Genomic DNA, 13,488 nt, shown 5'->3' on the forward strand with positions numbered 1-13,488 from the left:
AAAGGAGTCCTGCATTGGGCAGAAATTGTCAGACCCTATAGCCCCTATTGAACACAGTCATTGGTTGTTGCTGCCTGGGAGAGTGTGGGCAGGGTTCGAACACAGACACTGATTCTGAAGGCACTGCTCCTGGAAGCTCCTATCAACTGGCTTCCTCCTGAAGGGAGGGTGAGCGGCACACCCCATAGCTGCCACCCCAGTCCAGTTTGTGGAAGTGCTCTCGCTCACAGGGACATTCTCCACTACTGCAATTAACAGCCACAGGAGTTTCTGCAAAAAGAGCCTTGGCATCTAGGAAAGACAGTAGGAGTGAGACTGGGGAGGTGGGCACACAGGGCACAGGCAGGGTCCTGGGGAAATTGAGGGGACATCAGAGGCCTTGTCAAGGCTCAAATGTTGTCAGCTACAATGGCCGAATGGACAGCTGGGGGCAGGAAATACAGATCTTGGAAGGCATGCGCTTGCTGGCCAGGGAGACAAGAAGAGGCTGACTGCCAGGAGAGCCACAGTGGATAAGCTAGTGATGGGGAAGCAGGACGGGACGCACCACATGCTCCTCACATAGAGGCAGCCCAACCCACGGGTCCAGCACCTTTTCCTTGGTTCCCTATATTCTTACCTGGGGACCTAGACACCTGCCTCTATACAAACACTTATCTACATTCAACGGCATTGAGTCTTTTGATCCTCAATCACATCCTATCTGATATTAAAGAAAAAAACCCTAAAACTTGTTTTGATTAAAAAAAAAACCCAAGAGTTAAATTGAATCTATCTTAAACTAATTTAAAGTTGGATTTCTCTAAATAGATGCAAACCATCATATAGTCTACTTTGATAGTTCTCTGAAAAACTAACCCTGAAGTTCACATTCAGTGTTAAGAGGCCCTTGGATACACCAAAGTTTAGGCTGTATTGTGAAATGGGGAGTTTACTGAACTAAAATCTCTGTATCAAAAGTCCAAAATCAAATTAAACTAAATAATGCTGACCCAACAAAGGGACCCCATGCTTTCAAGCACCCCACACATTATAAACACAAAACCTAAATATCCACCTTCTTGATGATCACCCTTAAAACCAGAGCCCAATAAAACCAATTCCAAACCTTTTGTTTGGTAGCCTGAAACAAAGGTGATTGCTGATGGCGATGAATGTGAGACACAGTAGGCAGTGTGCTTAGATCAAGACTACGGATTTACCCAATCCTTCCTTTCAGAGAGCACGAATACAATAGATTCTTGCATAACAGACTATAATTCCCCGGTAGTGCTGAGTAGCCACTTTCTTGCTTCTCTTTGTGTTCCAGTATGTTCTTCCAGGTGCTGTCACTAATTAGCATTGCATTCACAGTAGTTGTAGATATATGGTGGCTAAGGAGCATTTTGCAATACTAAACAATTCACATGGTTATGACATTTGGTTTTTAGCTGAATTTATAATGGTTAAGTAGGTAGGCCTCCTTTTGCACTCTTGGCCTGGGTCCCATAAACATAAAGGAACAGGCCTGGGCAATGGTACCCTAGTTACCAAGCAGAAGTCAGCAAAAGGATCCATGTAAGCTGGGCCACAGTTCTTGAAAACATTCCTGTGACCGATCAGTAGCAATGATGATAATCACAGCAGCAGTTCTGTGAATACACCAGAGGCACTGGTCCTGTACGTAATCAGCTCTTTGTCCTATTCTGTGAATTATCTCTGTGTGCCCAGAGCACAAGCTGTGAGGAGCAGCCCTCTAGTTGCAAAGGAAGGGCCACTTCTCATTCTCCCCCAGCCCTTGCCCTCTCAATGCAGAGAATCTGTTCTCTCTGAAGGTCTGCTCCCTAGAAACATCCAGGTGCCATCTTTCGTGGGCTCTGGAACCAGGCCTGAGACAAGCTTCCAGACAGGCTCCTCACTCATCTTCGGCCACAGCAGTGCTGCCCCTTCTGCCCAGTGTCCTTGTGAGGACATCTCTGCTAGTGGCTGGGCTGAGCCCTGCCAAAGCCCTGCTGCAGAGCCCCCCGCCTGAAGACCTGGCTCTCCCACTGACCTCTTACTCCATGAGCAGAAGGTCTCCTCCACTCCTGCTCCATGCTTCTCCTTGGAGATCTCCCAGGTTCAGCCTTCCTAAAGAGTCCATAGTGATACCGGCTTCTCCAGGTTCCCAGGTATCCTCCAAGGACAGGGTCCTCTTGTGGCATCCTCCATCTGGCTGTCGACCCTCACCTGACCCAATTCCCAGGATTCTCCATGGCACACAACACCCTCAGCCTAGAGAGAGCAGGCCTTTCTCTTCCCACAACACCAGTGGGAGTGCCAAGTGGTCTCTTTCAAAACAGACATTTAGGCTGCCCCTAATATAACTCTTTCAAAATAGCCATTTTTTCTCAGTTTAAAAGGAAAAAAAAGAAAAGACCATGCTAATGTCTAATTCCACTGCATACTTTGTTACATCTAACAAGCTACCTGACATCTTTTCAGCACCCAAGTTCTCCATTTCCAACTCTGTCCCTCAAAGTTGGGCACACTCAGTAGGGGAGGTCAGAAGCAACACGTACCAGACATCACCTATCTCTGAGGGAAAGCCTTAGAGCCTGGTTCTAGAACCTTCTCAAAGGAATGCAAGGCTGCCTTCACTTGTCCAGACTGTCAGAAATAGAGGACTGTTCAGCTTGGTCCCCTAGTTTTACAGGTGAAGAAATTGGGTGCATACAAGAGAAGTAACTGACCCAGGTCACTTTGAGAGTTGGTGGCAAGGCAAGAACTCTGGCCCATGGCACTCTTCATCACAGATAGTCTGTGGACTCTATTCCCAGGAGACAAGCCCATGCTTCCTCCATAAAGAGGAAGGGACTTCCACAATCTTTTTCATCACCTAGAAGGAGGATTGTGGACAGGAAGTTTAAGCAGAAGACCTTGAATAGTCACCAGCTGAGATTCTGAGCAGAACAAGGATAAGGTGAGAAGATGCTCTGGAAAATAAAAGAAGGCTTTGATAAGCAGGTGAGATACACATCTGATACAGTGATAGAGTGAAAACACTTGATACAGCTCCCCAAGGAGAAAGATCTTCAGGCCCAGGCTGGCTGTGTGGCACATTGGAGCAGTGGTTTTCAACCTTGGCAACACACTGGAATTACCTAAGGAGCTTTAAAAAATAAAGATGCCTGTCCCACTCCAGAGACTGACTGATTTTTTCAGTACAGCCTAAGCATCAGGATTTGTAAAATCTCTCTTGATATTCTAATATCTAACCAAGACCGAGATCCAGTTCTTAGAAGAAAAGGTCCTGGTCCAATTCATATTGGGTTCCATGCTTTGAAAAGAAGCAAACAATGTTTAAATAGAAAATACTCAAATTCTTTTCCCATCCTATTCCTAGCCCATATAGCAGAAATTCTTTTCCCATCCTATTCTCAGCTTATATAGAGAAAGGCAAATGAATCTGAAGATATAAGAATTTAAATTCTCTAAATTGACACATACTGTTCTAGCCTGAACAGTCAGATTTTCTGCTGAGATCTCTTTCCTGGTGTCCTGTTTTCACTTCTACAACCACTGCCAGATCGCCACACCTCAGATTCTACAAAGTCCTTTCCAGTTCCCAAAGTCCATCAGATTGTGGCTGTATGAAAAATATTTAGAGTCACTACTGTTGAGAATGTAATCTTTAAAGGAAGGAAACTCTTTCTCTTCTAGTCATGATAGAGTAACCAGCACCAGACTTATCTTCCCACTATAAAAAAAAATGAGAAAATTGGACAAAATATATGAAACAGCTGTTTCCAAATACTGGACAACAACCAAGTCAGGACTATGATCAAAACTTACAGTTGTCCTGGCTTTCTGCCAGGAGCCACTTTTCCAGACAGTGGCGTGGAAGAAAAAAAACACAAGCGTAGCATGAAAATTTTGCCAAGTGAAGCCAAGATCAGAGTTCAGAGAGGCAGATGCAGCTGGAATCTGTGGGACGAAATATTGGATAGGAAAGAACGATGCAGAGAGCTCCAGAAATCCACATAGAGGTCTCCTTGAATCTATTGCTGTCAACTTCTGTGGATGCTCAGGGTAAAACTCCAAGAGGCTGTGCAAAGAACCACTGGGAATCTGTGCAGAACAACCTCCAAAGCCTACACATGGATGTGAGATAGCAGATCCAGTGATCCAGCCAGAGAGGAGGGGTTTCATCGGGCAACAGAGGCACTTAGTAATCTGAAAGGTTTACATCTTAGTAGTAGGGCTAAAATATACAGGAGGGCTGCCTTAACAAGATGTGCCTTAACAAAATTTAAAAACAAACCTTCCAAAAAACTGAGTTGATCCTAAGTTCCTTAAGTGATCCTAAGTTCCAAAACAAAGTACAATATTCTTTAAAGAGAAAAACAAAAATCATCCACTCAAAAAGGTAACTGTGACAATGCCTAGAACCCAATTTAAAAATCACTAGACATACAAAGACGGAGGAAAACATGATCTATAACTAGGTGGGGGTGGGGAATCAAACATACCCAAGAATGACAGGGATTTTGAAATAAGCAAATAAGTGTCTTAAAACAGTATTATAAATATGCTAATAGAAATAGAAATACAGAGAAAAGAAATAGAAGACAAAAAAGAAAACAGAAACTACGGATAAAAAACACAATATTTGAAAGGAAACGTTTAGTGGATGGAATTACCAGTAGCATAAACATGGGAGAAAGGCAAATGAATCTGAAGGTATAAAAATATAAATTCTCCAAGTTGACACATAGAGGAAAAAAAACTGAAAAAAAAATTAATAGAACCTGGAATCATGGAAACCAGGAATGAACCATGGAAACATGTCAAATAGCTGAGCATATGCATAAGGGCATGGGGAGCAAAAAAATACTTGAAGAAACAATGTCTGAAATGTTTCCAAATTTGGTAAAATTTTCAAACCACATATCTAATAAACTCAACTAATCCCAAGAAGGCTATACATAAATAAAACTACATGAGGGCACATTGCTGAAAACAAAGGATAAGGAGAAAAACTTAAAGGCAAATAGAAAAAAAGAGACACACAACATAAAGGAAAGAAAATTAGAATTACCATAGATCAATCATCAAGAAAAATGCAAGCAAGAACACAGTGCAGTGGCATCTTTCAAATGCTGAAAGAAGGTATTCCTGGGTGGCTCAGCTGGTTAAGCCTCTGACTCTTGATTTTGGCTTAAGTCATGATCTCAGGGTCATGAGACAACTCCATGTAGGGCTCCACACTCAGCAGGGAGTCTGCTTCTCTCTTTCTTTCTCTCCACACTCAGCAGGGAGTCTCTCCCTCTTTCAAATAAAAAAAAAATCTTTAAAAACAAAATAAAATGCTGAGAGGAAATACATATCAATCTAGAATTCTACAAGAAGGGAATATGCTTCAAAACTGGAAATGAAGTAAAGATATTTTCAGACAACAAAAACTGAAAGAATTCATTATAAACAGACATATTCTACAAAATAATATCTCTTACAAAAACAAATGGAAAATTTTTATAAATATAAATAGAAGTTTTTCAGGCTGAAGAAAAAAGACTCTGATGAAATCTTGCACTTACATAAGGGAATTTACTATATAAGTGGATAAAAATGTAAGATATTTTTCCTTTAAAAACGTATTTAAAAGGGCCCCTGGGTGGCTCAGTGGGTTAAGCCTCTGCCCTCAGCTCAGGTCTTGATCCCAGGGTCCTGGGATGGAGCCCTGCATAGGGCTCTTGGCTCAGCAGGGAGTCTGCTTTCTCCTCTCCCTCTACCTGCCTCTCTGCCTACTTATGATCTTGTCTGTCAAATAAATAAATAAAATCTTCAAAAAAATGTATTTAAAAGATAACGGTTGAAAGAAAAAATAACAATATATTAGGGGATTTATAACAGAAGTAAAATGTATGATAATAATAGAATGAAGGATTTTTTGTTGTTGTAAAGTTCTATATTATATTTGAAGTGATATTATTTAAATGCTTACATACATTTTAAACCTATTGTTACTTTACTAAAAGAAATAAAACAAAAGCATATAGCTAAAAACTAAAAGTAGATATAAATCAGAGTACAGCTCAATTAAAACAACAAACGACCCAACTATATGCTGTTTTAAAGGACCCCACTTTAATCATAAAGACACAGAAAATTAGGGGCACCTGAGTGGCTCAGTCAGTTAAGAATCTGCCTTCTGCTCAAATCATAATCTCAGGGTTCTGGTATCAAGCCTCACATCAGGTTCTCTGCTCTGTGAGAAGCCCATTTCTCCCTCTCCCTTTGCCTGCCCCTCCCCCTGCTCATACTTGCTCTCTCTCTCTCCCTCTTTCTCTCTCTCTCTGTGTCAAATAAATAAATAAAATCTTTTTAAAAAAAAAGATACAGAAAAGTTAAAAGTAAAAATATCTTTTATAGAAAATTATATACTACATGAACACTAATTATAAGAAGGTTAACACAGTTATACTATTATTAGATGAAGTAGACTTTCATTAAAAGAGTATTAGTAAATATCAAGAGGAATATTTCATAGTGATAAAAGAATCAATTCATCAATTGTTATGACAATCCTAGACATTTATATAGCTAACAACAAAACTTCAAAATGCATGAAACATAAAACAACGAAAGTAGAAAGAGAAATAGACCTTATCCACAATTATAGTTGGATATATCAACACTCCTCTCATTAATTTATAGTAGACAGAAAACCAGCTAGTATATAGATTTGAACAATAATCAACCAACATGATCTTATGAACATTTATAGAACATTCCACCAAAAACAGCAGAACACATATTCTTTTCAAATTCATATGGAACAGTGATCAAGATAGACCATATTCTGAGCCATAAAACAAGTATCAGTATATAAAAATATTGAATTATATATTCTCTGCCCACTCAAAATTAAATTAGAAGGCAACAACAAAAAGATAGCTAGGAAAAAAATCCCCAAATATTTGAAAATTCAAGAAAAAAATTTTAATAATCTATGGATCAAAGAAGAAATCGTGACAATATTTTGAAGTGGATGAAAATGAATTCAGAACATATCAAAATTTGTACAATGCACCTAGAGCAGTACTTAATACCTTAACATGTTTATATTAAAGATTTTATTTGTTTATTTGACAGACAGAGATCACAAGTAGGCAGAGAGGCAGGCAGAGAGAGAGAAGGAAGCAGGCTCCCTGCTGAGTAGAGATCCCGATGCGGGGTTAGATCCCAGGCCCCTGAGATCATGACCTGAGCCGAAGGCAGAGGTTTTAACCCACTGAGCCACCCAGGCGCCCCACATGTTTATATTAGAAATAAAAAAGGTCTAGAGGCATCTGGGTGGCCCAGTCAGCTAAGTCCGTTAAGTGTCTGAATCGTGATTTCAGCTCAGGTCTTGATCTCAGGGTCATGAGTTCAAGCCCCACATTGGTCTCCATGGCATGGAGCCTACTTTAAAAAAGAAAGAAAGAAAGAAAGAAAGAAAGAAAGAAAGAAAGAAAGAAAGAAAGAAAGAAAGAAAGAAAGAAAGGAGGGAAGGAAGGAGGAAGGAAGGAAGGAAGGAAGGAAGGAAGAAAAGAAAGGAAGAAAGACCTAAAATCAATTATCCAAGCTTCTCCTTTAAAAAACTAAAAATGAAGATCAAATTAAACCCAAAGTAAAAAGAGTAAAGATCAGTAAAAATGGACAACAATAAGAATATAAATTTAAAAAAAAACCTCTAGGTTTTTAAGAGATCAATAAAATTGATGAACTGTTAGCTAAACTGATCAGCTTGAATGATCAAGAAGAAAAGAAAGAAGACACAAATTGCCAGTATTGGGAGTAGAAGAGGGCACATCATTACAGACACTATAGATAATCAAAGGATAAAAGGGAATACCATGAACAACTCTATACCAATACATTTGAGAACTTAAATGAAATGGACAAATTATTTGAAAAATGCAGTTTACCAAAACCAAAAAAGAAGAAATAAAACATCTGAATAACCATATGCTTACTAAAGAGATTGAATTTGTAAATAAACTTCTCCCATAAGGAAAAATCCAGTCGTCAATGGCATCACTGATGAATTCTTTTAAACATCTTAGAGATAATACTAGTACTACATATATTCTTTCATAAAAGAGGCAAAAGAACATTTCCCAACTTGCCTTATGAGGACAGTGTAACCTTGTTACCAAAACCCGGCAAAGGTACAAGATTAGAAGAAAAGAAAACTACGGACCAATATCTGTCATAAAGAGAGACACAAAACATCTCCAACAAAATGGTAGCAAAGAGTTCAGCAATATTTTTTTTTAAAGATTTTATTTATTTATTTGACAGACAGAAATCACAAGTAGACAGAGAGGCAGATAGAGAGAGGGGGGGAAGCAGGCTCCCTACTGAGCAGAGAGCCCGATGCGGGCCTCGATCCCAGGACCCTGAGATCATGACCCGAGCCGAAGGCAGAGGCTTTAAACCACTGAGCCACCCAGGCGCCCGAGTTCAGCAATATTTAAAAGGGATAATGAACTATGAGTAAGTAGTGTTTCTCCCAAGAACGGAAAGTTGGTGTTTGAAAATCAACCAGGGACCTTGGGTGGCTCAGTCGGTTAGGCGCCTGCCTTTGGCTCAGGGCATGATCCTGGGGTCCTGGGCCCACACCCGGGAGCAGGGAGCCCGCTTCTTCCTCTCCCTCTGCCTGCCTCTCCCCCTGCTTGTGCTCTCTCTCTGTCAGGTAAATAAATAAAATATTTTTAAAAAATTTTTTAAATAGGGCATCTGGGTGGCTCAGTGGGTTGAGCCTCTGCCTTCAGCTCAGGTTGTGATCTCAGGGTCCTGGGATTGAGACCCATGTCTGGCTCTCTGCTCTGTGGGGAGCCTGCTTCCTCTCTCTCTCTCTCTGCCTGCCTCTCTGCCTATTTGTGATCTGTCTGTCAAATAAATGAATTTAAAAAAAAATTTTTTAATAAAAAGAAAAAAGAAAGAAAAGAAAATCAACAGGGGCACCTGGGTGGCACCATTAGTTGAACATCTGACTAGGTTTCAGCTCAGGTCATGGTCGTAGGGTCCTGAGACTGAGCCCCTTGTTGGGCTCTATGCTCACCAGGGAGTCTGCTTGAGATTCTTTCTCCCTACCCCTGCTCCCTCTTCCTCCCCTCCTCCCCGCAAAACCAACCAATACAAGTAGCCATTCCAACAGCATAAAAGAGAAAAACTATATGATCATCTCAGGAAATGAGAAAATGGACAAAAAAGCAAACAAAAACATATGACAAAATTCCACATATATTTGTGGTAGAAACACTCAATGAACTAGGAACAGAGAGGAACCCCACCCCCCATGTAAATGACATTGATGAAAAACCTACAGCTAACTCCATATCTAGTGGTAAAAGATGGACTGCTTTCTACCTTAGAATAGGGACAAGGCAAAAATGTCAGCTCTTACCATTTCTGTCCGGCATTGTACAGGAGGACCTAGCCAGTGACAACACAAATAAAAGGCAGACAGATTGAAAAGTAAGTAAAGCTATGTTGTTTAATGCATATATAGTTTCGGTTGAGTTAGATGGAAAAGTTCTGGAGATGGATGGTGGTTACATTGCACAACAATGTGAGTGCACTTAATGCCACAGAAATGCACACTTAAAAATAAATAAAATGGTAAATTTTATGTTATATGTTATATATATTTTACCACAATACAAAATTCATAAAAAAATTTTTTTAAGTAAAACTGAATTTATTCTCTGATGAAACGATTGTGAGTCTACAAAATGCTCCTAGAAGTAATAAGTTCTACATCATACAATTCAAAGCCAATATACAGAAATCAAATGTATTTCTGTATAGCAGCAATAAACAATTAGAAAAAAATGTATCATACCATTTACAACAGCCTCAAAAAAGCATTATCTATTTAAAGATAAATTTAGTCCCCAAAATGTACAAGACTTGTGCACTGAGAACTACATAACATTACTGACAAAAATTAAAGAAGATAAATCAATGGAAAGGGAGCACATGAGTTGGAAGACCTGAGTCTTCTTAAGAAATCAGTTCTCCCCAGATTGATCTATAGAGTCAATGTGATTCTATAATTTATATGGGACTGCAAAGGACCTGAAATAGTTGAGATAATTTTTATAAACAATAAATTTTGCTACCTGATTTCCAAAACTTACTAAATACTATAATTTATCAAGGCAAGGTAACAGTAGCATAAGGAGAGAACAAATAATCTGTGGGACAAAGCAGAATCCAGAAATGAATGCATGCACATGTGGCCATTGTTTTTTGACAGAAGTGAAAAGGTATTCAATGGTGGAAGAGAAATTTTTTGGGAAAATGGTGCTGGAACAACTGGATTTGATAAGGAAAGAGAGAGAGTGGAAGGAAGAAAGGAAGGGAGGGAGGGAAGGAGTGTGGGAGGGCGGGCAAAAGAATCTTTATTCTTATCTCATATGATACACAAAAACTAATGCATCACTGAGCTAAAGATAAAGAATAACTACAAAACTTCTAAGAGAAAACTTAAGGAGTAAATTTTTGTAAACTTGGGGCAGGTGAAATTTCTGAGACGGGATACCGAAAGCACAAACTATAAAAGATAAAGATATTAAATTAGACTTCATCAAAGTTAAAAATACTTCTATTTTTTAAAGATACTATAAAGAAAATGGCAAGCCAATCCACAGAATGGGAGAAAATGGGTCTGATTAATGTACACATCTGACCAAGGACCTATATCCAGAATCTATTTTAACACTCAATAATAAGGAAACAAACAAATAGGGGCAAACGTTTGGACAGAAACCACAAAAGAAGGTATACAAATGGTTAAAAACCATGAAATGAGGCTCAGCATCATTATGCCCAGGAAATGCAGAGTAAAACCATAATAAGTCTACTCTATAGCCTACCCCTTTGAATGGGTCAAATTATGAAGATGGACAATACAAGGCACTAACAAAATTGTGGCGCGTCTGGGATCATACATTGCTGGTAGGCATGTTTAGTAGCGCAAGCAGTCTAGGAAACAATTTGAGAGTTTCTGAAAGTTAGTCATGCACTTATCCGACAACCCAGCTGTCCCATCCCCAGGTATTCCCCCAAGAGAAATGAAAATCTATATCCACACAACGAACTTGCACACACAAGTTTATAACTCCTTTGTTCACAGTAGACAAATAGTGTAAACAACCTGTCCATCAACAAATGAATAGATAAATTTGTGTGGTATAGCCACACAAATTGAATACTACTCAATAATAAAAAAGGGACAAACTACTACTAAACACACACACACACACAATCTCAAGAGCATCATTCTAAAAGAAATCACACTTGAAGGGCTACATACTTTACAAGTCCATTTTGTAGGAAACTCTGAGAAAGACGAATCTGACCTACATCAACAAAACAGATCAGTGGTAGCCTGGGGCTGGGATGGTCAAAGAGTGTACTGGCAGAACAGGCTACAGGATTTTCAGGGCCCAGGGCAAAATGGAAACAGGGAGCCCCTTGTTCAAAAAGTTAAGAATTTCAAGGCAGTGGCCCCAGAGCCATTAAGCAAGTGCAGGGCCCCACTGAGCACGAGCCCCCATGTGAGCACACTGCTTGCACACCCATGAAACCAACCCCAGGTACAGGGGGGCTTTCTGTGGTGATGAAAATCTTCTTTATCTTGAATTTAGTGGTGGTTCCACATTTGTACACATTTGTCAAAAGGCATCGAACTGGGGTTAAAATGGCAGGAATTCACAAGGCCACTGAGGAGAACAAAACTGCAGACGAACCAGCCAACCATCCCCTGTGATTTTCTGTCTTCATCAAGCTACTAAAAAGAATCCTTTCACGTTCAGATTTCAGCCACACCCTCTCTAGAAACTTCCCCGAACTTCCGCCGCACCTTCCCCCGTTGCTTATTCATGGAATCTCTGCTTGTGGGCATTACACAAGGAGATTTTGAAACAAAGATTTTTTTAAAATACAGTTAGAGCTCTCAAAGAATAGTCTAGTACTATGCTGGACAATATAGTGGACTTTAGCTACATGTGGCTACATAACATCAGCAAAAATTAAATAAAATAAAGAATTCATTTCCTTATTCACACTGGTCACACGGCAAGTGCTTAAAGCCCCCCTGTGGCTCATGGCTATTGTACAGGACCACAGAGAACATTTCCATCATGGCAGAAAGTTCTGCTGGGTTGTGTTGGGCCTGGCCACAGGTGGGCAGAGATAGACATAAATGAGATAGTTCCACATTTCTCCTCGTTTTGAATACTTGCTGACACCACGGTCTTTTGTATTCTATCACCTACATATCAGAAGTAACCCCATAACCAGGTAAGGTGGTCTCAGGAGGTTTGGGGGTCCACCTTGGAAAGTCCCCTTTTTGTGAACGTGAGCTCAGGTTGAAACCCTCGAAGAAAGCTCTGGCTCAATATTTCTCTAGTCCATGACAGTTACCCCAGGATTTGTTGCTCCCAGTACCCCAGGTGGCAGCATCAACCTGGAGGTTGAGGGGAGGCAAAGCTGGAGGCACAGACTTGCCCACTGGCTTCAGCTACCCTGGGTCTGAGATTTGGATGAGGGACAGGGCACAATTTTCTGCCCCCTCCACCCTCTGATTTGGAATCTCCCCCCTCCTTTCCTGAGGAGAATCACTTGTCTGTTTTGCATTCCCCCATCTGCTGCATGAGCCCCTTTTCAGCATGCCTGTCAAGGCATGGCCAGCCTCAGCTGAAGCCTCTCCAGGGATGAGAGAAACCACCCCCTCCACCGCCTCTTCCCCCATGGCCCATTCTAGCATTGGGTGGCATTATTTCTTCAATGGAGTCAGACAAAAGGTGACTATGGGGACTCCATCCATTGCTCCCAGTTCTGATTCCTTCTCCTTTTGGAAGTTCTTTGCATCAGTGAAGAGGACTCCCAGTCCCCCACCTGGTCTTAGCCTCGCCTCCCTAACAGGAGCTGCCCGATGTGGTGTGGCCAGCTCCTGCATTTTTTGTTAGAGGGAGTGCTTGTAAATGAATGTTCACGGTGGCCCCCACAGAATTCCCGATCAGAGCCTCACTGAAAGTCTTCTATTGTCCGTAACATCAACAAAAATCACTAAAAATCCACCTCTGTATCCATGGCAAAACCATTATTAAAGACGCAAGTCACCTAGGGTTCTCTGCATTTCTTTTTAAATGAAGCAGTTTTTTAAAATTGCCCTAGAAATGTTTGCTCCTTTATTACTCGGTGGGCGTGTGTCTGTGTATTGGCTCACTTAGCCTAGCCAATCAGCTGCTCTGAGGCTCTGAGCCAGCAGGGCTCCTGGCTTGGCCCCTCCTTGGCAACCAGCCCTTCTCTTACCTGATACTGCGTCCAACACTTCCAGGTGCCACAGCTGCAGCCTGTCTAGGGAAGCTCCCAGTGCCTCAGGGATAATGGGCACCGAAGAACCTCATTCCTCCTTCCTCTGTCCTCCAACCTCCCGACCCCGTTTCCTCCCATCTCAGCCCTCCTCTT

The sequence above is a fragment of the Neovison vison genome, chromosome 6 (genome assembly GCF_020171115.1).
Source record: "Neovison vison isolate M4711 chromosome 6, ASM_NN_V1, whole genome shotgun sequence".
In the NCBI taxonomy this organism is placed as follows: domain Eukaryota; kingdom Metazoa; phylum Chordata; class Mammalia; order Carnivora; family Mustelidae; genus Neogale; species Neogale vison.